The 26,139-nt window shown below is 36.5% G+C and overlaps 1 protein-coding gene across 1 annotated transcript in view; it reads right to left on the reverse strand.

Annotated features, from left to right (window-relative positions):
- Positions 1-26,139, reverse strand: part of LOC309629284 (uncharacterized protein) — a 1,158,831-nt gene that overhangs the window by 65,876 nt on the left and 1,066,816 nt on the right. The window lies entirely within an intron of this gene.

Genomic DNA, 26,139 nt, shown 5'->3' on the forward strand with positions numbered 1-26,139 from the left:
AAATATTTGTGAAATGAAAGGATATATCAGGAGAAATAAAATCATAGCGATGAAAAGTGCTATACACACAGAGACATATTTGTATGTGTATACAAAAACACACACACAGTGGTTTTACAATTACAGAATTTGTAGAACACTTTGAAGAATATTAGAACACAAAAATGAGGCTCAAGACTATAAAAGGACAGGTTAAAAAAAAAAAAAAAAACCAAGGAAGAAGAATTGAATACAAAGAAAAAACGTAGCAATTAAAACCAGAATCATTGTACAAAATTCTTTTACATTAATCATACAGCCTACAATTTATATAAAATAAAATAATAAACTCACAGATTATTAAATTACACTGTTGTAGCTAAACCTGTGAAATGGAAATATCATCATGATACAAAGATTAAATGTACCCCATGCTTGAAGATTATGTAAAAAAAAAAAAAAAAGAAGAACATGTTAGCCTTCTTTGATAGAAGAAAGTAAAACTATGCTTTCTCCTGACTCTAGATAAACGCAAGAATATTTCCACCTAAAATTCATAAGTGTTCTTACAGGTAGATAAGACACCAACACCACAGGTGATGATAATTCAAGGTTATGATCACAATCTTGGTCTTCTTTTCACAGGGAAAGACTCATGACAGCTGTGTGCTGGCGTACAGCAGGCATGTGCTGCATCTCAAACACCACTACTTTACTTTCTTCCTAGTGTCAAGGACAAATTTAACTTGTAGACCCTGCCCTCTACACCACTAAGCTGACAGAATAAAATGGCCAATTTCAAATGGATTTTCAGCTTTCAAAAATGAAAGCATATAAGATATATTCTAAAAATTTTGACTTCAGAACATTGCTTCAAACTAACAATACTTAATATTTTTAAATGTCAAACCATTTTCTGCTTTTCACTTAACATAGACAGTTAACAGAACAGGAAAATCACCATTAAAATGTGTGCTCTGCAGTATCAGACATTCACAACGTACTATAATGCAGGCATTGGCATTTATATAAATGTTAGTAGCAATGGAAAAACTATTTGGGTTTTTTAGGGCGAAATTGAGTTATATTTGCCAAATAAAAACAAGTATTTCCATTGATAAATTCTAATAAGGCTTAATTACTACCTGTATCATGTTCTTGGGGATATATGTATAATTTTGATTCATATGTAGAGCACAGAATCTTGCCACATCTAAACCACTGCTCCTCCAACTTCCAATAAAATTTTTTGTTTTAAAGTCCCATCATCAGGCTATGTCACATCACCTTCTTTCCTGAAGTTGACAACATCCTTAGCCACTGCAGCATTTTTACTACTTTCTTCCTCTCAAATTGTCAGGAGACTTCAGGGTCCCTGTCACAGAGTTTATGAGCCTCGATGCCTTTAAGGTCCCTTCCCTCTACTCTGCAGCAGGTTTTCATATCTATAGTCACATTTGAAATTGTTTCACCTCTAAATCTTAAAGAGCACTCTTCCTTTTTCCCAGTGTCATCACTTCCATATCCCACTCTGCCCATGTACTGATTTCAGAAACTCTTCAGTACTTCAAAATATCATTTTTTCTTGCCTCTCTATAATCCCACTTTTAACTCCTATTCTTTCTCTAACCACCCCAAACTCCATACTTCCCAAACTCCGAACCAATCCATTTGTCCACTGTTTCTGGTTTGTGCCTTAGTGATCCTGGAGAAAATCCATTTGTTTGAGATGAGCAAAGATCCCGTGACCTCAACTTCAGCCTACGAACACTTTAACATGGCTGTTTCAGTTCTCTATGGCTGTGTAACAAAGTACTATAAGGTACTACAGCTAAAAACAATATCCATTTATTATCTCAAAGTTCTGAAGGTAAGAAAAGTTCAGGCAGGCTTGGTTGAGTTCTCTACACAAAGTCTCATAAAGGTGAAATTAAGGTGATGACTAGGATGGGCTCTGATCTGGAGACTCTGGAGGAAGAATTTTCTTCCAAGTTCCTTCAGATTGTTGGATGAACCCCACTCCTCACAGTTGTAGGACTGAGGTCCCCATTTACTTGTGGGCTGTTAGCTCAGGGCTGCTTGCAGCTATTAGAAGCCACCTGCATTTCTCATTATATGGCTCCCTCTATCTGCAAAGCCAGCCATGGCTTGTTGAATTCTTCTCATACTTCAAATCCTTGTGATTCTTCTGCACCAGACTGGTAAATACTCCAGTTTAAAAAGGCTCACCTTTTAAGGCCCATCCAGATAATCTCTGTATCTTAAAATCAACTGACTTAGGCTTTTACTTATATCTGCAAAATCCCTTGAAAGCAGTACCTAAATTAGTGTTGGATTGAGTGACCAGCGCACACTTACTATGCCTTGAGGGACCGTATTTGGAATTCAGCCTACCACCATGGCTCCAGTTAGCTCCATCAACTACGCTCCCAGACAGCTCCTCCAACCTTCTCAAGACCCCTATTCTACCAATGCTCTTCCTTACTCTCAGAACTAACCCTTCACCTCTCTTTTTTTCTGTACAGAGAAGTTAGAATGCAATAACTGAAAAGATGCCCATCAAAGTTCTGGCCCAGTACTTGGTCCTAGAAAAATACATAAATTATTTTTTCAGGATTCAAAATATCCTGGCCCTCAACCAACCAAAGTTTTATCCCTTCATTTTCTCACTGAGTTCTAACACTCTACCTCTAAGCTATCTCTCAATTAAATGTTGTATCTTTCAGCATATACCACCTCTTCTTTACGAGCTTTTTCCTTTATTTCCTTTCTATGTATAAACATATACAAGCTTCTCTCATATATATAAAGACAAATATAAAACAAAACATATCCTCTTTATTTCTTCACCCCTCTCCAGCTACTGTTCCTTTTCTCTCCCTCCTTTCTTTGTCTACATTCTCCATTTCAATGTCTGCATTACTGCCCAACTAAATTATTGCTTACTCTTTTTTAGCATTAATTAATTAATTAATTAATTAATTAATTTTTGGGTGTGTTGGGTCTTTGTTGCTGCACGTGGGCTTTCTCTAGCTGCGGCGAGCGGAGGCTACTCTTCGTTGAGGTGCACGAGCTTCTCATTGCGGTGGCTTCTCTTGTTGCGGAGCACGGGCTCTAGGCGCGCAGGCTCAGTAGTTGTGGCGCACGGGCTTAGTTGCTCCGCGGCATGTGGGATCTTCCCGGACCAGGTATCAAACCCGTGTCCCCTGCATTGGCAGGTGGATTCTTAACCACTGCGCCACCAGGAAGTCCCTTTATTGCTTATTCTACTATAATTTCACTGCTGTCTGGATCATTTTACCTGCACCCAGGACCTTAGTGAAACAGTTCCTTATAAAGCTGTTAATGCCCTTTTAGTACCATAGCTAATGGATGCCCTTCAATACATTCATGTAAGACTTCTCTATGGCACTTGAAAATATTGATTATTCCTTGCTTTCTGAAATGCTCTTTTCTATAGTTTCCAGGATACAGCTTGCTACTGACTTTCTTCTTTCTACTCTGGAGAGGCATCCAACAAAACAAATAATGAGGGTTAGGATACAGTCTGACAGGTTAAGAGATGTCTCCTAGTGAATATACTCATAACGTATCTCTTTTTTTAGTTTATGCTGATATAAAACTTGGAATGTTTATAGTATCAAAGATAAAATTAAACACCATCTTTTGCAGTTAACAAAGCTAATTTCCTAGATGATTATGTTTCCCATTTGATCAAATTTCAGACTTTCATTTTTTCTACATCTTCTGGATGTTTAACTGTAATGATGCTACAATGTAGAGAACATGATATCATGCAAGGCACATTATGATTGGGTAATAGGGACCCAGGACCCTGTCTCTGAATCTTTGTTATTGTGCCTCTGGTCAGGCCATTCTTACTTGGTTATTTTCATGGGCAACTCTTCAGCATTTTCTGTCATTGTTACTAAATGTGCTTTCCTACACCCTCATCTCTTTTTGCCTGAAAACAATTTTGTAAGATGATCTCTCTCACTTCCATGGGTTTTAACTACTCCTATATCATTGAAATTTCCAATAATTGTAGCTCTCTCTTGAGTTCCAAATCCCTATAATTCATACTCGCACTGAACACATTCATACAAATATTCCATACATGACTACAAATTAAAAAGCCTTGAAGTTGAATGTTATCTCCTCTTGATCCTGTGGTCTCTCTTTCGGTGAAAGGCATCCCTATCTATGTAGTTTACCAAGCTACAGACCCAGAAAGATATCTCTGGTTCCTCTACCTTATCACCTGGATCACCCCAATCACCAAGTCCTATTGATTCTTACCCTTAAATAGCACCCAGATTCATCTTCTCCTCTCTGTTTGCACTGCCCCTGAATTGATCTGCACCTTCATCATTTCTGGCCCTGCTTACCATTACTTGTCATCACTGGTCTCATCCCCAGGACTCTCCAATCAAGTCTCCTCTCAGACACTAAAGGGCTGTTTCCAAAGTGCAACCTTCTCATGTCACTCATTTTCTTAAAAATGCTCAGTATTTCTTGAAGGGCCTTCAAGGTAAGTCCTACATTTGTAGCCAACATCTATAGTCCATCTTGATCTGCCCCATGACTATGATCCAGTCTCATCCTTCACCAGGCCCTCCCTCAGGAATACTCCTGTCACACTTATAGTAACTTATAGAGAAAGACATAGCATTCTCCTACACCTCTGTGCTCTTTCACACATTGCTCCCTTTGGAGGCTAAACTGTACTCTCTCTTTAAGACTCCATAGCATTTGACACATTTGGTCTCTCCTTCTCTTGCCTTTTGGGACACCACACTTTATTTTCCTCTTGGTATTTACCACTATGTGATATTCTAGGACACATTTGTAGTTTTATTTTTTTATTGTTTACCTCTCCCACCAGAATTTTTAATCCATGAAGGCAGAAGATTTAATTTGTTCATTGCTCTAAGCTCAATGTCTAGAATACTGCCTGGGACATAGTAATAGGTGACCCACAAATATCTGTTGAATAAATTAATCAATCTACATAAATTTCAGTCTGGCTCTGCCACTTAACAACATGTGACTTTAGGTAAGTTATTTGACCTCTTTGTGCTTCACTTCTGTACACTGGAGCTAACAACTGTACCTACCTCATTGCATTGTTGTGAGCATCACAAGAACTGAGTTAATACATATAAGCGCACATATTAGTGCTCATTAACAGCCAGCAGTCATGACCTTTGCAATGCCTTCTATGACTCTCTCCACCCCCTCCGCCTTCTTCCTCCCAGAAATATAGGGCACACAGACAGGAGTGTAAGGAAGAGGGCAATGAATTAGAGGAGTGTATCTGTCTCTGGAAACCAGTCTATACTGTTTAGCTGAGAAGCCAGGGTAGAGTTTCAGAACACTTCAGATTCTCAATAATGTCTAACTTTTCACAAATCCTAGGATAGAGATTCAGAAACAGAAATGATCATGTTCTCTCTGCCCTAGATATCATTCAGCTCCATTAGTTAACTTCTAATTAGCTTCACACCTATGATCTCCATCCAAGTATGTTCCTTGTAGAAATCCTGAAGTGGATCCTTTTGTTGTTTGACATCCTCCCCTCACCTCCTCTGTCTGTGCTCAATTCCTGTTCTACCTTCCCCCAGACACCAGCCTTGAGGAGCGTTCCCCAGGAATTAGCTGTCATGGTTAGAAAGAACTGGATAACTTAATGTTAGCTAAGATGTGTATTGATAATGATTTAAGATGTTTCTACTCTTACCGATGTTTGTATTTGAATGTAGAACTTTAAAGACCAAAAATTTTTCAAGTATCAAAAGATTCATAATGGAATATTATGCAATCTTTAAAATAATGTTATAGAAGATTTAATGGCAATGAAAAAAGTTCATAATGTATTGCTAAGGGAAAATTGTAAGTTTCAGAAAGAATATGTATAGTATAATTGTTTCTACCTTTTCTTTAAATACAATTTATATACGTGTTTAACTGAAATATCTAGGAATTGACTAGGTCAGATAATTAATATTTCCCTCATTAAAGTATTTTAATCCCAAAGAACTCATTTAACAAAGATATTCTAGCACAAAAGAAAATGTGCATATATTTTAGGAAAACTTTTAATATAAATACAATGAAAATCAACTGACAAATGTATTACAATACATACCTGTCATCAGTTTGTATTAGTCAAAATCATCTGGTTGTATCTGAACATTTTATTTAGTGATATAAACACAAAGCACTCATTTTTTGAAAAAGGGGTAAATTACCAAAGGTCAAAAAAAGACCTTAATAAATGGAGCAAGTGAATGGAAGAGCTTATAAGGGGAAAACATGAAATTCTCTCAAAATTAATCTACAAGGTCAATATGCTTACAACCAGTATTACAACTATATTTTTCATGAAACATGACAAACTCCATTGCAATTCATATTGATGAATAAATGTCCAAAAATAGCTAATATAATTCTGAAAAAATAAGGAGGGGAGCTTGCCCTATCATATTTCAAAAATTATTATTAAACTAAAGGAATACACCAATGTAACCATTTCATTTTTCAAAATAATTATTTTCCTATGGTGGAATGTAAGAATAATTGACACATGGAAAATGGAAGGTGACAGATCTCTGTATACCCCTATTTATTACACATTATGACTAAAGCATGCTTCATTTCATTCCAAATGCCTGAACTATTAAACAAATATTTATATCACTGGCTTTTACCTATTTGGTTTGGGGCTTTTACCTATTTGGTTTGGGGCCTGTCCCTATACTTGCCTGTATCTTCCAATAACTTGGAGACTATTTGGGAATATGAGAAATTCACTTGAAAGTGCTTAAATCCAAATATATTAACAACAACAAAAGAATTGACTTACCTAATTTTGAAGAAACCAAAAAAAAATTAGTGTTCAAGAGTATTCAGCTTTTATTATACTCTCCTTATTTCCCAAATATAATGTACTTTTTGAGGATGCCTTAACTGCTTTTTGACTAAGGGCATTCCTTTAATGTGGCCACTACCAAAATCCTGGACAAGATGTCTCCCAACCTCCTCCACAACTGGCTGCAATTGCGCTACTCTTACCTGAAGCCCACATCTTATTATCACCCTGGGTTATGTCCCCAAGGAGATCTGATGGCAAGTGGGAAAGGAAAGGGGAAGGGAGGTCAATGTCCCAGTATCCTTCCGCTTTCCATCTCTTCACCCCTCCACCACTTTGCTCCACAGACACAGGACTTCTAGGCAGCACTTGAAGCTCACCCATTTTCTTCATCCCATTTCCTTATCACCTTCACTCTGACTTGCTTTTCTTTATGAAAACGTTCCAAGGGTCTAAATACCTTTTTTCTCTGAGAAGAAGAATTTTACTTTGTTTCTTTGTGTATTGTAGGTATGAGATCTACGTGAAAAATAGAGAGAAGAGTTAAGAGTCACACAGGAGGCCTTTTTACTGTTTGTATGTTTTGCATTTTTTCCTAGCAGTAAAATAAACATAATAAAACGATAAAGCTAAGAAAACCTCTAAAAAGTTTTCTTTCACTTTCTTTTAGAGTGTTCTCCTTTCATTTGTGAAGGAAGAGTCAGGAAAAGGTTTATGGAATTGTATTCAGAAAGGAGAAAACCTCTCATTGGAAGCTACAGGTAGAGACAGAGGCACATTATCTTATATTTTTGGAGGTGGAAAACGAGTCAAAGGAAACATTAGAGCAGTTATACCATGAACAGTAACATGAACAAAGTCTCTTTTCATATTTGAATTTAGTTTTCTTGGAAATGTGACCTGGTAGAAACTCTCAAATGAATTGATTCAGGCAAAAACAATATTAATAGTACTATTCTTCCATTTCATGGGAATATTGATTTTTTCCCATAGATTAACTATGGAAACAGAAAGAATTATTATGGGAAATGCTTTGTTGACAATATCATATTTGGGAATGTGTGGTAGAGACAGGATATTATCCTGCTTAACATCAGGGAAATGGAAAGCATTTTACTTTCTGTTTCTGGTAGAATTATCTACAATACTACTTGAATTATTTTCTTTTCTTATTTTTTCACCTGAAAAAATTCCCTGTCACACTGTTTATATGTATCTGTAATTGTTAGTTATTTGTACCTATGCCATACTCTCTACCTTCATTTCTATTGCTATGATTACAGTATCATGTCTCCTATCAAAGGGCAGGACAACCAATTGTGTGCTAGACTTTATTCCCTTTTCCCTTCCCTAACAACTCTCTCTTTTTCAGTTATCAATTTATCTCTCACTGTGGGGATTGTTCCCGTGAGCATACACATATTTCCTGGTTACTCTTCTATTAAAACAGGCACGCGCGCACGCACACACACACACACACACACAGACACTCACACGCCCTTGGCTTCATCCAATTGTTCTATTTTTCTATACACTGTTACAGCAAAACTTACTTCACCTCCCAGTTTTATATCTCACCATATCCCCAACTCACTACATTAAAGTTTCTACTTCCAACACTTGAGAAAAATCCCCAAAGACTTCCATGTTGCCAAATCTAATGGTCACATTTCTGTCTTCATCTTAATCAATCTCTCATCAAAATTTTATAGAGTTGACCCTCTTTTTTCTATTTTAGAATCTTTTAATATCTGGCTTCAGTGACATCTTATTCCTGCTTTTCCTTCTCTAATCTCTCTAATCACTTCTTCCCAGGGTCCTTTGCTGGAGCTTCTACCTCCTCTGTCTGACTTCGGTTTGTGGAGTGGCCAAGGTTCCATGATGAACACCCTTCTCTTCTTTGGCCAATCTATTTCTAGAGCTTATCAAGTCCTATGACCTTAAATACAATTTATATTCTTGATAATGTCAATATAGTATTTCTAACACTAATCTTTCCTGAGAATGCCAGATTAAAATATCCAGCTGCCTACTTAAAATCTTGAATTTGTCATCCAATTCAGTGCATCTCCAACTTTCTGTGCCAAAAATAAATAAATAAATTTAAAAAGGTATTTTAAAAAAATTTCCAGTTCATCATAGACTAATAATTTTGTAGAGGTCAATAAAAATAATTATTAGAATAATAAAAAAAAAGCACATTAAAAATATAAACTCCCCTTTTTTCATTGATATAATGACTTAAAGTTACATTTCAATAAGTATAATTAGAACAAGAAAAGCATAGGAAAAAAGGATTGCAAAAACTGCATATGGTATTTAGCAAATGTGTGCATATATATTATTAATAGACAATTGTTTCAACACAATTTTTTTTATTCTGAAATCATCATAATCAAAATTTAAGAGTGAAAGTGATTCCCTATATTAAATTTTCTACTAGTAGGCTTTGAACAAGCAACCAGTATATCAATATTTAAAGTTTTTATCTTGACAAATAAGCTTGCTTCTTATCTAGTCTATTTTAGAGGATATTTACTTTTAACTTTTATTAAAAATAATGCTAGTGATGATATAGTTTCAAAATTCATCTTCAGTCAGTAGACAATTACAATAATTTATCCTATAAAGTTATAACAATATTTAAATTCTTCTGGAAAAAAATGGATTTCAAATTTGTACATTTCTAGGTTACAATGAACAAACTAACTTTAAATTATCACGTGTTGTAATGTGTTCTTACAGTGTATAACTAGTGTGTAGCTGGTGATCCAGGCAACTCACCAAGTGAATTTGACAGCAGAAAAACTGGTCAACACAGTTAAATGTGACAACTTTATTTACCACAAGCTTGGATATCACAGCTCTATCAAGTTGCTATAAACATTTCTAAATTCTTACTCCTAATTTCTGTACTTATCCTGTCACTAACTGATAAATAGTTCATGGGCCAGTTTTGATGTAATTCATACCTCAAAGTTAATATAGCCAAAAAGGAACTCATGATTTACCAAACCACAGTAACTTTTATCTCTATCTTCCCCATTTATTAAGTAGTATCATCACCCACCCAGTTGAAAATTGTTAACACGAAAATTATAGGGTTTTTTTTCTTCTTTTTAAAGCCCAAATTACAAGAAGTAGCATGCCTTTGGGAGAAACATTAAAGAACTGAGGATTGGCAAACCATACATCTCATAAAGACAGTAGCTACAGTAATATTCTTTTAATCATACAGTTCTTAAGGAAAGTCCTATTTTCTGAATAATATACTATATTTGTTTCCTATTGCTGCTGTAACAAATTACCACAAACTTAGTATCTTAAAACAACACAAATTTAGTATTTTATAGTTCTGAGGTCAAAAGTCCAAAATGCGTCTTACTGGTCTAAAATCAAGGGCTTAACAGGGCTGCAGTCTTTCTGAACACTCTAGGGTAGACTTGGTTTCCCTGTTTTTTCCATCTTCTAGAGGCCACTTGGCTTATGTTTCCTTCTTCCATCTTCAAAGCATCTTATAGCATCTTCAGTTCTCTCTCTACCTCTGATTTGGTTGTCACATCATCTCCCTCTTTGACCCTCTAGTATCTCTCTTATAAGGACCTTGTGATTACAGATAATCCAGCATAATCTCTTCATCTCAGTATCCTTAATTTAATCACATCTGCAAAGTCTCATTTGTCATGTAAAGTAACATATTCACAGGCTCTGGGTATAAGAACATGAACATCTTTGGGGCCATTACTCCATTTACTGCACATATTTTAACTAAAACTATACGAAAGCCTGCCCACAAAAATCCACCAATAATTTAGCACCTGAAGAAAGAGGAAAAAATCAGAAAATTCACACTTTGGTGAATTCTCTATTAAAATCAGGGAGACTCAAACATTTTTGTTTTTAATATATATATCAGTTTTTACTAAGTGTTTTGATAGCAACGCTCAGTTTTATAAAAGTTTTTTCTATAATAACTTATAATGTAATTACTTCTATATGAAGATACAACAATGTGCATTGAAATAAAAATAAAGTCAATTAGCCTGTTAATTCTGAAAAACTCTACAGAAAAACTTTAACAAACTAAAGGCAAATATTCAAGATAAAATAGATCTGTTCCCATACATCCAAAAAGAGAGTGCAAGTACCATATTTTATATTTTGGCAACATATGAGCTTGAAAACATGAACTCTATTTCCAGTAAAATTTATTTCACTGTCACTGAAACTCATGAGCTATATTGGATGCTGGAAATATGATCTGTGGAGTGGGCACGGTTAACTGGTCTTGCAGGGAATCATTTACTTTTTGGAGCTTTGCAAATAAATTGGTTCACTTTCAGGTCCTCATATTTAAGTTTCTTTACACTACCAGAAACAGCTGGAATGCCCCCCCCACTAAGTTTCTGGTGACTGATACAAATCAAAGAACCCCAGAAGTTGGGTTGCTACTGCCTCTGAAGCAACCTGCCATGAAAATCAGAAGGGGACCAGCGAGGAATTATTCTTGATTTTATTCCCCCACCCAAACTATCAACGTTCTATTTCTAAATCTTACTGAGATCCTGAGTCCATCTATTTTTCTCCATTTCTACTGTTACTTTTCTTTATTTTTTTCCTTAATACTCCGTGATTTCTTTTTTCTTTTTAATATTTATTTATTTGGTTGCGCCGGGTCTTAGTTGCAGCAGGTGGGCTCCTTAGCTGTGGCACGCAAACTCTTAGTTGCAGCATGTATGTGGGATCTAGTTCCCTAACCAGGGATCGAACCCAGACCCCCAGCATTGGGAGCGTGGAGTCTTATCCACTGTGCCACCAAGGAAGTCCCCTACTGTTAATTTTCTTGTGAAATCATCATTATTCCTGATGTGGATTACTGCAATAGCCTCTTACTGGTCACCCTCCTTCCATGTTTGCCTTTTTATAAACCATTCTGGATACATAGTACCCAGATTAAGCTTTAAAAAAAGCAAGTCAAGCACAAAACTGTAAAACTCCCAGAAAATAACATAAGAGAAAATCTAGATGACCTTAGATATGACGATGACTTTTTAGATACAATACCAAAACCAAGACACATGAAAGAAATCACTGATAAACTGGACTTCATTAAAATTAAAAATTTCTGCTCTGCAAAAGCCACTTCAAGAAAATGAGAATACAAGCCACAGACAGGCAAAAAACATTTGCAAAGAAATATCCGAGAAGGACTTTTTTGAAAATATATACAAACTTCCTAAAATTCAACAATAAAAAAATGAAAAGCCTGATTAAAAAATGGGCAAAGACCAGAACGGATACCTCACCAAAGAAGATATACAGATGGCAAACAAGCATATGAAAAGATGTTCCACATCATATGTCACTACGGAATTGCAAATTAAAACAAAAATGAGATGCTACTACACAACTATTTGAATGACCAAAATCCAAAACACTGACAACACCAAAGCCTAGAGAAAATGTGGAGCAAGAGGAACTCTCATTCATTGCTGGTGGGAATGCAAAATGGCACAGATACTGTGGAAGACAGTTTGGCAGTTTCTTACAAACCAAACATAATTCTTACCACAAAATCCAGCAATTATTGCTCCTTGATATTTGCCCAAATAAACTGAAAACATATGTCCACACAAAGGCCCGTACACAAATTTTTTTAGCAGCTTTTTCATAATTGTCGTAACTTGGAAGCAAATGAGATGTCCTTCAGTAGGTGAATGGACGAATAAACTACGCGAAATCCAGACAATGTAATATTATTCATTGCTAAAAGTGAGCTATCAAACCAAGAAAAGACATGGAAGAAACTTAAAAGACATACTATTAAGTGAAAGAAGCCAATCTGCAAAGGCAATATACTGTATGATTATAACTATATGACATTCTGAAATAGGCAAAACTATGGAGACAGTAGAAGATTATTGATTGTCAGGAACAGGAGGGGAAGAAGGGATGAACTGATGGGGCACAGAGGATTTTTAGGGCAGTGAAACTATTCTGTATGATATTATAATGGTGGATACATGTCATTATACATTTGACAAAATCCATAGAATCTATAACATCAGGAGTGAACCCTAATGTAAACTATAGACTCTGGGTGATAATAATGTGTCAACGTAGGTTCACTGATTTTAACAAATGTATCACTCTGGTGAGGGATATTGGTAGTCAGGGAGGCTGTGCATGTATGAGGGGAGGAGGTATATGGGAACTCTGTACTTTACACTCAATTTTGCCGTGAATGTAAAACTGCTCTAAAAAATGAAGTCAATTATTTTAAAAACAGCAACAGTAAATGTTTTTAATTACAAAATTTTTTTTAAATTAAAATAAGATAAACTAGTAAAATAAAATGTATAAGAAAAAAACTAAGGGAAAATAAAATAAATAATAATTTGAAAACCAAAATAGTAAAACTAAACAAATAAGGAAAAAATAAATCAAATCATGTTACTCCCTTCTTTAAACTCCTCCTTACCACCCACTCCCCAGGCTTCAGAAAGCATTCCCATTGCACTGAAAATAAAATCTAAATTTTTCTGGTTTGCAGGACCCCACGTGATTTAACCTATGCTTAATTCTCCCCTTCTTTCAGGGATGCCAGTCATATTGCCTTCATTTTCTTTATGGCTCAAGCCAAAGTCATGTGGAAATCAATGAAGACCACTGGAATGAAAAGAGAGTCTACGCATTCATAGCTAAAAAGGGAGTCAGTCACCATTAATTGCATTTGGCAGAAACTCAAAGGCAGTGAGGGCAGTGGGAAAGCTTTATAGTGAACAAAAGGCAAAGCTTCAGGTATGCTCTCATTGAAAGTTGCTGGCATGGGGAAGCTGTAAAGGGGCTAAATAGAAGCAGAGTCTCTTATGTTAACTGGTGAACACATCTGGCTACCTCTTGGTCTTGAATTGGAAACAGAGGCAAAAGTAGGGAACCTGGTTTGGCTCCTGGGACTGTTGCTGCAGACATGGGTTAGAGTTATATTGCCATATATGATCTGGCCATTGTCTGTTTCTATATTCAGTCTCTCAGTCATTCCACCTGGTGCTTGCCTTTGCAACTGGTGTATCCTCTTTGACCATATATCAGCACGTCAGTTCATTTTAATTTCTGGCATGCCATTCATTACAGTATTTTTCTCCTATTTATCTTCTTTTTATTTCATTTATTTATTGAGCCTATTCTGCTTAAATACATATATACTTTGACAGCAGGAATTTTGCTTATCATCAATACCTATAATAATGCCTGGCATATAATAGCTATTCACTAATATATTTTGAAAGAATAAGTGAATGAATGTATATTATAATATATTCAACTGAGCTGACATCTAGGTTCTGTGTACAACTATGTGTGGCCAATTTAAGGAAATATTTATACTTATAAAAATAAAGTATAATTCCATTTTCATATTTATAATCTTCATAGACGTTTACGTTTTATTTTTGTCCTGGGCTCAGAAAAAAACATTTTTCTATTTACACTTTTATCATCTTACTTCACTTAAGACTTTCTCACAAACTTTTATCTCTGCTTATTCTGCTGTTGGGTGATATTTCTCATTTCTGTTCCTCATATCTTTCTCATCAGTAATAGTTGTAAATCCTGACAATTTACCTGTTTCTGAAATTTTATTTAAATAACCAAGAGAAATTGATATTTATTGTTCTGTGAAGGGTGATTTGAGTAGCCCAGACATTTAACCTTTGTCTTGGGATTAGAGTTAACACCTTTTTCCTGTTTTCTTTTTTCCCATTTGTTTAATAAAAGCTGATTTACTACTTGTTATGCAAAACTGGTCAGTGGGGAAGAGATACAAAAATGTGCCTAAAGAATTATGCCAATTTATCTCTTAAAAGAGAATTAACTGGTATACGAAGAAAGATGTAAAAGATGGATGAATGAAGAATTAGATACTTAACTGTGGTCAGAAATATTGAGAAAAAGAACCGAGGATTGAACCAAGAGTGAATAGCTGTAGATACTGACAGTTTCTTAGACTGTGTATTGCTATTATAAAACATGAATGATAATGTGATCACTTATTTGGCAGCTATGAAACCAATTCATTCTTTAACCTAAGATCATAGAAAAAGAATAAGAAAACATTTTCAGATTCTTATCATAATCAGACGACTCTAGTTCCATATTTCTCTGGGGTTTTCCTTCTTTTCTAATTGTGTCGGAACATTTGATTTTGGACTGTGCAACACATTGAAAATTTTAACATCCTTTTTCTCTTACTCTTTTCTTCAAGAATAGTCTTAGAGATGTTTTCAAACCACATAAATCGAAGACCTTGAATAAAATCTACCTCACAACTTCTCTTCAATCCTATTTCCTGTGCCCTCAAATGCTCTGTCCATTTCAGAAAATAAATGGGGTTTCAACTTTGCATTGCACTTTTCCAGTATGACTTTCAAAGCCATTTAAATAATCCTGTCCATTTCACTAAAAGTGATTGTGCCCTGGTTTTTTTTCCCTTTCTCAGTTATTAAACATACTGAATCATTACATTTTTTTGTGGGTTGATCTTAATTTCGGATATAGCCTCACTTGTGAAAATCCTAAACTTTTTAGGGAATAAGGAATAAAGATTCCAGCCTTGAAAGGTCTTGAGGTTTTCAGCATCATAACAATTTCTAACTTCTTAATATACTGTAGTTAATTAAATTATCAACTAGACATACCCTGTTTATTGCTCTTTTAGATTAAAGGAGATTAAAGCAGAAAGGAAACACAACTTAATTGGCCTTAGATAAGTTGTTTTACTGTTACTACAACAGTTCTCTTGAACCATTTTGCACCCTTGGTGAATGCCACCTCTTTGCACTCTTTGCCTAAGTCAAAGAGGGGTTATCCTTGATTCCTCCCTCTGTCTCACTTCCCCAAATCAAGTAATCCACAAACCACATAAAGTTTAATTCCTCTATAAAGATCACAGTCACTCCCCAATCTAGGTCCCTTTGTCTTTTTCTCAGATTTTGGCAACAGATTCCCAAATGGTCTTCTATCCAAGTTTGTTTCCTTCTAATTTGTTCTCCACATTGCAGCCTATGACATTCTTATTTAAAACCCTCCAGTGACTTCTCAATGATGTTAGGATAGAGATGAGATATATCTGTTTCTGTACTTTATGTATGTCTGTGATTTATACAAAAAGAGAGTGAGATTGTTTTCATCTCTCAAGAACCAATTTCTGTCCTCCTGGGGGCAATATCTCCCCCTCTGAGAATGCATGAAGTCCTAAGCCATTCATCCTGCAGTTTCCTCCTGTAGTTCTCTCACTAGTTTAGTCTTAGCAAGACTCAAAGAGCAATAAGGTCTTGTTAAATAAAATTACTTTGCAGTGAAACTCGCTAAATGGTGACCCTGGCTCTGGAAGGGGCCCAAAATCTCATTAGCCTTTGATTGAGGCTCAAAAATCCCCTGGGGGCTTCCCTGGTGGCCCAGTGGTTGAGAATCTGCCTGCTAATGCAGGGGACACGGGTTTGTGCCCTAGTCTGGGAGGATCCCACACGCCGTGGAGCAACTGAGCCCGTGTGCCACAACTACTGAGCCTGCGCGTCTGCAGCCTGTGCTCCGCAACAGGAGAGGCCACGATAGTGAGAGGCCCGCGCACCGTGATGAAGAGTGGACCCCGCTTGCCGCAACTGGAGAAAGCCCTAGCACAGAAATGAAGACCCAATATAGCAATCAATCAATCAATCAATCAATCTTAAAAAAAAAAAAAAATCCCCTGGATGTGGCCATGCTGCCACAAAGTTTGTACCCTTGAAAACAGTGCTTGACAATGTGAGTGACCAGCTTTGGGACATAAGCTTGAGACTGTTTGAAGCAGAACCAAGATCTGTCTAGGACATCTTCTAAGAGCAGTAGGTTAGGTAAGCACAGATAAACCACAAGCTCCATAAGAACAGGATTGTTTTGTTTCCTTCTCTACTGTATTCAGGACTAGATATCTAATGTGTGGAGCCCAATGCAAAAAGAAAATACAAGATCCCTTGTTAAAATATTATTAAGACTTTCAAGATGGTGACAGCAGAGCACTACATTAACCTCAGGTCCTTCTGAGTGTGAGGTCTTGTGTGACTGCACTTGAAGCTGCCCTGGCTCTATCTTCAACATGTAGAATAGTGTCTGGAATATTGTTAAATAGAAGTTGATGAACGTGTTATTCAGGGCTCTTCAATTAATCAGAACCAATAGGATATATAGAAAGAGATTATTATGATATTATGATTATGGAGGGTGAGAAGACCCACAATTTGCTATCCGCAAACTGGAGGCCCAGGAAAGCTGATAGTATAGTTCCAGTATAAGTCTGAAGGCTTGAGAACCGAAGGATACAAGGGTGTAAGTCTCGGTCTAAGTCCAAAGGCTGGAGAACCAGGAACTCCCGTGTGCGAGGGCAGGAAAAGATGGATGTGCCAACTCACAGAGCATAGTCACTCTTTCTCTGCCTTTTTGTTCTATTCAGGCCTTCAACAGATTGAGAGATGCCTACTTGTATCGGTAAGGTGATCTTTACTCGTTTTAGCAATTCAAGTTTTAATCTAGTCCAGAAAGAACCTCACAGACACACGCAGAAATAATGTTTTACCAGCTATCTAGACATCCCTTAGTCCAGTCAAGTTGACAGATAAAATTGCCATTTCCATGAGTAAATGAAATTATGGAACAGGGCTGGGCCTAGGACGAGGGAAATGAGGCACTTAGGTTGCAAAGTTTCCGGAGGCACTCACTCCCAGATTAGCACAAGAGCTGAACCCACACCTGTGGGATCCTGGAAGCAGTGCACAACCTCCAAAGGGACCTATACATGGTTCAGTGTAATGTTATCACTGCCTTAGAATTCTTAATAATTTTTCAACAAATGCCCCACATTTTCATTTTACAAATTGTGTAGCAGGTCCTGCCTGAGAGTGAAAGCCTCCTTAAGAGTGAAGAGATTAGGTCACAAAATTTATGAGATGCTCACTGTCAGTTGTACAAGTATTCAGCCCACACTTGCAGTATACTGAGAGCAGTGCCTCCTGACATTCTGTACCCTAGGCACTTCACTTACTTCACACTATTCTGGCCCTGCAGTGAAAGACAAGCCATCTCCAATGTCACAGAGAACTGGAAAAGGACTAATATTTGTACTATCTCAGTTCTCAGTCTTTGGAAAATTTGGGAGTGGTGGTGATGGCAGTGACAAGAAGCTTCAGAAGATGTCCTTGCTAAAGAATAGATGAGAACTTGAGAGATTAATCTGAAAAATTAAGAAGACATATTTCCCCATCCATGTCAGTTACATCACGAATCTTATACATCTCCTGGGAATACTGTGATGTTAATGCTGCAGATAAAGATTGAATGTCAAGAGTCATGTCTGGGCTTCCCTGGTGGTGCAGTGGTTAAGAATCCGCCTGCCAATGCAGGGGGCACGGGTTCGAGCCCTGGTCCAAGAAGATCCCACATGCCGCGGAGCAACTAAGCCTGCGTGCCACAACTACTGAAGCCCATGCACCTAGAGCCCATGCTCCGCAACAAGAGAAGCCACTGCAATGAGAAGCCTGCACACCACAACGAAGAGAAGCCCCCGCTCCCTGCAACTAGAGAAAGCCCGTGCGCCGCAGCAAAGACCCAACACAGCCAAAAGTAAATAAATTAAAAAATAAATTTAAAAAAAAAGTCATGTCTATTCTGGGCCTTCTCATAGTTTATTCATGACACTGAGTTTTTGATTAGAGCTAGTCCCTCGTGTTGGGGCCTCTCAGGCCCTGCCGTGGCTTCCCACGTTCCCAGACTTGTTACTCATCATATTTAAAGCAGAATCATTACCATACATCTTTTAGTTTCCCAAGCATAGCCCGGCTAAAAAAAAATGATCTTCTCCCTTATTTCCACTTTTAGTTATAAGATTCTAAAGGTAACTATCTTTACCTCTAGAGTGACACCAATGTATTATTTATAAAAGTATCTCTAAAAAGGGTCTCATCATGGAATCTTACTTTTTAAAAAGTCAGTATCATTGGTTTATACCATCAAAATTACCAGGGCTCAAAGGATATACAACACTCTGAAACATTGGTCAGGAGAATTCTCTGTAAAAGCAGTAGTTTAATAGATTGAATAAATATGACACTTGAAAATTTATTTTCATACTGAATATCTTATTCAAATTTGTTTGTAGAAAGAGCAACCATGACTTATTTTATTTTTTTACTTCTACATTAGAAGCTTTCATGTTTCATTCATGACCAGAGCATAGAGCCAAAAGCACAATTTGGAGTGAAAAGTTAGAAAAATACATTTGGGAAATTCAAGGCAAATGATAGTGTGATGGTTTTTGTTAGGCTCATTGGGTTGCAGGGAATGGGACTGCATGCTACCCAATGTAATGAGGGTTTATTATGGGATATATACATATATAATCTTAAAAAAACTGAACAACTAAGTCATACCTTTTTTTTTTTTTTTTTTTTAAGTCATACCTTTTTAATGGTGATTGGAAACAGAAGGTTCTTTAGAATTCAAGACAGCTCCAAGGCCCAGAGCCATGGGAATTGATGGATATTTATTCTAATTGCCTGCCATTAGAGCAACCCGGCTATGCTTTGTGAGTCAGCTTCTGCCTCTTAAATTCTCTCCCAACTGGTCTTTTACCCTCCACTCCCAGGGTCACAAATTGGCAGACTATAGCAGAATAAGCCCAGGAGACGATTCTTTGTTAAGACAGTATGTGATTGTTTTTGTTTGTTTTTTTTAAAATTGAATTTGAATGTCTTCAAGGCAATATTTGCATTTTCTAGTTTGCGGCAAGCTGCTCACAGCTGCCCCTTCAGCTGAGGGGTGGGGAGAGGATTTGAGCAGAGCAGACACACGTAGACAGGCCCACCGTGCCCTCTCACAGTGGAAAGAGCACCTAGTGGATGCACACTGACACTTACAATTAATGCATACTTAGGTTAGCTACTTCGCTGTCCTGTGCCTGTTTCCTTACATATAAAATGAGGATAATACTACTTACTCCAAATGACTATTTTGGGAATTAAACAGAAAAAATAAAATAGAATGCTTTAGAGTCCAAGTAATAGACTCACACAATCGGGGTTCAAAATTTTCTCTGCCATGTAGCAGTTTCATAATCTTACTTTAACCTCTCTTAGCTTATATTTCCTCTTCTGTAAAAGAGAAAATAATGCCTTTCTCATATGCTTATTTTGAAAATTAAATTAGATAACTATATATATACATAAATAACATCATTTAATACAGTGACTTATATGTTGTGAAACAATATTAGCTACTAATATCTACTGTGAAAGTTGAACATCACAAATTGGGCAGTCAGATCAGCTAGATCTCTCTTCCTTGAAACTGTTCTTAACTATTTGAGCAGTAGAAATTTACCTTTCATCTTACTCCTTAGTGGAATATTTAGAATTTGCAAAGGTTTTCTTAGTCTACAAGTATTTTCCCTGACTATTCTTATTCCATTCTGCCTGTAATTACTGTCTCTACCCATATTTGCATTCTTCCAACTACAAAAAAACCTCAATTTTTTAGTAGGTTTAAAGAGTCTTATATCCTCTCTGAGCACTTATATTTTTAAAGCATAAGTCAAAAGTCTTCCAAAAATATATACTGTATTTAATTGTCTTCACAATGAAAATGCTCTGAACATGGTTTGAGCCTTTAATCACGATGTCAAGTCATTGCCATGAGCACCACTTATTGTGCTTCATCCTAACAAGGTGCTACTTTATTACTCTAGAGCCCCATAGGACCCTACTAGCACTACAGTCATTACATCAAATTTTTTCAATTCAAGTTGCTATTTTTTTTCTATCTACTTCTTTGCCCTAGTGCTGTTAGTGTATTTTCTGTTTTTAGTCTTATGTCCATTTTAACAGAGGAAAGACTTAATATTTGCCAAGAGAATCTGACTTTCTTAATTTATTATATGCTAGAAACCCATTTGTCTTTTTAATGTGCCTGGGCTTTGTGACAGACATTTTCTTGCTTTCCCAGGTATTATTTTTTTTTTTGTTTTTTTGGTTTTTTTTTTTTTATTTGTTTCCTCTTTTGTACTTCTTTGGCTAAAGTAGTGAATAGGACTATCCTTGTGCATAGGACCAAGAGGGTTACTACGTGCATTGTGTAATTTAAAAAGCACTGAAAAGCCTATTACTCTCCACCAAATTTGATTCCTCAATAGTTTCCTTATGCACCTACCAAAGGGTGAGAAATTATAACATTAGAATATGGTTTTAACACTTTTAGGTTTAATATGGCAAAAACAGTTTATCACACACAGCAATTCTAAAAAATTCAAATGATGAAGAGCTGGACATTCAGCTGGGCATTCGGATAGGTGTCTCTGAAACAAAAATATTGCACTTTCTTTTTACTTTTGTTCCTGTTATCATGTAAAAGAATTTGAAATGGGAAAAGTGATCACTGGGTACTTTACAATGTCATGTGGGACATTATCTAAAGGACCCTTTTGGGGTTATCTGGTTCTATAAGGATATGTACCTTTCATTGTCTTTGACTATGTTGCAATACTCAAGATAGTTTGTGGAGAGATGATGGTAAATGCAAATGATTCCTGTTCATAGAACATCAAATGAATTTTGGATGATAGAGATTAAACTGATTTCTAGCTTGTTGAAGACACAAGTTTTGTATCCATTAGCAAATTTATCTCAGCATCCCTTAACGTCCATATATGTACCTATTCTTTGATAGTGTTTTGAGCCATTTTTTACATCACATGGATTTCTTAATAATGAATGAGATAAAAATTGGTTAAATAAAATCTTTGACATGTATCTATTTTATATTTTATGAGTCATAATTTGACCTTTTAAAAAGTTATTCTTTAACAATTCCACTTCACCCATCTGAATTGGTTTCTTCTTTCCTGTTTCTTCAAATGCTATTATCCTTTAGCACTGGGCTCAATGCATATCCTGTTAATGAAATTTTTCTTGATCTAGCAGGGTGCTTGGTACATGGTCCTTACCTACAGATCCCTGTGGCCTATGGGCACCCATATTGAACAAAATAGCACTGTGAACTACAGACAGCAAGCCTGGGAATCTCCCTCTGCTCCTGTCCTCCCCTCTGTCTCACACTTGACTCCCTAGACTGTGGCTGGGCCTCATGCTGTCTAGGATCACCACCTACATTATGGGACCTCAGCTGTTAGCAACTGCCAATGGCAGAATCTACCAAATGGTAGAATCTCTCAGTTGGGGAACTGGCAATTTAATGAACCACCTTGCTTCTGGCCACCTGCCTAAGTTGAGATGGCTGAGGTCACTGGGAAGAGGGAAGAGTGTACTGAGGCCTGGGACAGAGGGTGACTCTGACTGACACCCCCAAATAGGTCCCTCCCCTCAGGCTGGATTCTCTTGGTCTGGAGAACACGTCCAAATGACTGCAGCTGACCCAAAGGTGTCCCACCAACAAAGCAAGTCCACCCCAAGCAAATGTGATAGGGCAGGGCTGGGTGGGCGGAGTGTGTGTGGGGGTATTTTCTCCTTTTAAATACTGCTTATATACTAGCTTCTAGACACATAAAGCCTTATATACTTACTATTTAACATTTTACAGAAAAAGGTAAAAAGATTGTCGATTCTTGCTACAAATTATTGTTTTAATTTATGGCTTATCTTTCTAAAAGGATTGCAAATTCCTTGGGACAGCAAAAAGGGATAATTGTCCACCATGCTCAATAATTATTAAATGATTAGTTGTTTGCTTTCACCAATCCATACTCTTTAGCATTGAAATCTTCTATTTTTCCCTATTTAGTCCAATTTTAGGCTTATAACTTTAAAAGCTACATATATTTCAAAATAATAGATAACCATGTAGTATTACTACTTATCTGAGGTGCTTACAGAAAGCTTTGAAATGTTAATTTTAAAAAAATAACTTTTCTATTAGACAACAATGACAAAAAGAAACATACAGGAGAGGTCCCAGGTCACAAAAAAAATTTTTTTAAAGAAAATAGAATTCTAAAATGGGTCTTACTTAACTACAGGGTATTAAATATTTCATGAGTTTTGTAAAGGAACAATCTCCTCTTTTCTAGAGATTTCAAGATATTTGTTTCAGTAAATTGGACATTGATCTCTTGCCTTCTTCATCTGCTCTGTGACTCCTACAAGGCCTATGACTCAGGTATATCACACGTTGCGTGTAGTACTTAGACAGCTACACTATAAACGTATTTTTCCATTGATATCTGAGGGGTGATCTAAGGATTTTTGTCAGCCACTGCTCATGTTTTAGTGATTTTTCTGGTCACTAAGCAGGCCCCCACATTTATTTTAAACAAATGACTCATGCTATAGTCTGAATTCTACCAATCAAGTCATTCTGTATTCATGAGCTGTAAGGTCACTCATGCTCAGGGTAAATACTGTGTATTTTTGGCATGTGCTTATTTTGCTTGGGAATTTTGGAACTGGATGAGAAATAGTCTCAGCTGAAAGGTATGTTTGAACAAAAAAAGCATAGCCATGGAAAATGGCATAGCGCTGAGGATGATATATGATGAGTTTTTAAAATTAAACTTCCCTGTCAGATAGATTTCAGGGTTATCTGTTGCTTATAATGTCTTAAATATCTGTAGGAAGGAGCTCCAAGGAGATATGCATGGTCAGGTGAAAGGCACATTTTTAAGCAAATGTTAATCTTGACTATTCAGTTGCATCCAAGGTGCTTGGTAGGGAATAATTCTTATTGTCTAAACTATTACAGTTTTCACACAATTTTACAGATTTTTAGGATAATTTGTTTAGCTGTTTGGAGCATGATACCAGGGAAGCTGAGCCAGAGAGAGGGAGAGGGAGAAAGAAAGATCGATTTCACTTTTAAATATATATATATATATATATATATATATGAAAGGTAGCTTTGTGTGGGTAAAAATTCTGTGTCCCAAAAGATTATACTTTAGCCTCCTTCCAGTCTATATGGAAAAGGCTTGTTGGCAAAGCAAGAAGTGTAGATGGTTCAGAGCTTTCCATCCTTGCTGCCATCTTCAAGTGCAAAGGACTGAGCCTTATAGCAAAACTCTAATCTTACCCACCACGAAAAGCTTCTTCTAGTTTATATAAAAGAAACTCCTGAATGTTTCTGTTCGTTTAGAAACAAAAAGAATCCATATGAACTTAGGACGTATTTTTCAACCCTCTATACCCACAGGAGACTGCCCTATGAGCTCATAGTCCTTTAGGAAAAGAGAGAATAGATGAAAAGCAAACCAACAAACATGTTGTGAAATGATACAGATGGACATTTAGTAGGAGAGCTAGAAGCAAATTTCCTAATACACCATTATCATACATAGCATTTCATGCAGACCTCACCTTTTCTTTTTGTGTATGTGGGTGGAGGGAAATTAAGCAAAATTGAAAGAACAAACTTTCTCTTTTCTGCTTTTAAGCATGTATTTGGAAAAGTAAAACAAACAAAAAAATTCTTTTTTTAAAGTGGGATTAAATTTGGGTATGCCAACCTGGAGTGGACAAGAAGCGAGATTATGGATATTGGCATGGCTATCCTTGAGCTGTGGATTTAAGGAGTGGCTGGTATCATCTTTCAGCAGCTTTGAAAAGAAGAACCAGATCTCTTGAGGGGGAAAAAGGAGTATATCAAACTTAAAATACATTCCGCTCTGTTATTTGAATTCATTTTATCTATTGAGCTCCAAACAAACAGATAAGTAAGCTAGAAATGTGAAAGCAAACTGAGGTTACTTCAAAGGAGGATCCAGCAGGAGAGCACAAAGAAGGGAAATCAACATTTGTTGAGGACCTACCATATGCTGGAAACAGTGTTAGCCACTTTATTTTATACTTAAATGACATTTAATAGTCCAATAATTTGACAAGGTATGTTTTATAATTTCTGTTTGAGAAGAGGAAAATCAGAGGTTGTAAATGATCTGCACAAAGTCACATAGCTAGGCAACCCTGGAGCTCGAATTCAAATCCAGGTCTGTAGGGCTGCAAAGCTGATGGCCTTTGGTACATATCATGGCATCATGACAGAGGAGCATACAGGTAGACCCGACCCCAATAAATATATATGAGTTCCTTAATACTACAGAACCATACATGGCAATTTATTATCATTTTAGTAAGATAACCAATAGAGAATATTTGTTTGTTTTAATTTTCCCCATGTCTACTGGAAATAATATTCTTTCTACTCTAGAAACCTCAAAGAATTCTTGGCGGCTCTTTGGAGTCTAAGTAAGTCTTAGTTGAACACACTTATTTTGATCTTTCCAGGATTAATACAAATTACTCATCTTGAAAGATCAATAAGTATTGGCTTTCTTTGTGTTCCCCCGGTCTGTGTTTTATGATGAGCTTATCTGATGTGTTAGCACAGTACAATGAAAATGATGTGAAATGGCATCAGGGACTCATGACTGATGGCCAGGTAACTAGCCAATTACGGAAACAAATTTTTTTCTAGAAGTTAGGAAAAGAGATGTCACCTTACAGGCCAGAAGAAAACATCATGTTTTCTTGAAAGGAAGTCACCCTAACAAAGCATTATTGAGCCATAGATGTCACTTCAAAGCCTCATATATAGATCTAATAAAATGTTCCTTATCCTTTTCGTTTCAGGAAAAAGGACCTAAATAAACCCCCCCCCCCCAAATTACAGTGCTGATACAGTTATTCACATAAACTCTCCTATTCTAAAGTTTTACTGGGAATGTCAACTAATATGACTCCTAGTGTGTTCTGGAAAAAACCATCACTTCTTCAGGGACAAAGAGCACCTTTTCAATCACTTAGTTTGCAAAGGGTATGTTTCTGCTGAAGAAAAATATTATTTTCTTCTTTTTCCAGGCTACACCCACAGCATGGTTCACTTATTAAAACTGTCAATATATACCTATACTCAGATTTAAAGGCAGTATGGTCTTTATAGTATACATAACATTTCAAAGGATATAATGTAAATTTTTTCCATAATCAATTAATATCTATTAATATCCAATATCTATTTAGATCTATTGACATCTCTAGCACTTTCTCATTCAACGTATCACAAGGCAAAAATAACAAGCTTATTTCATTTTCTATCCTTAACTAGTTTCATTTCTGTCACTTATTCCTGCTTTCATTCATCAAAAACATGATTACCAGGCACCAGATATGTGCGAATCACTGTTCCAATCCCTGGGAGCCCAAACAAGATGAAGCCCTGCATGCCAGGGTCTCACACTTGAGTTAGGGAGACAGACACGC

Source organism: Balaenoptera borealis (genome assembly GCF_965194805.1).
Source record: "Balaenoptera borealis genome assembly, chromosome: 5".
In the NCBI taxonomy this organism is placed as follows: domain Eukaryota; kingdom Metazoa; phylum Chordata; class Mammalia; order Artiodactyla; family Balaenopteridae; genus Balaenoptera; species Balaenoptera borealis.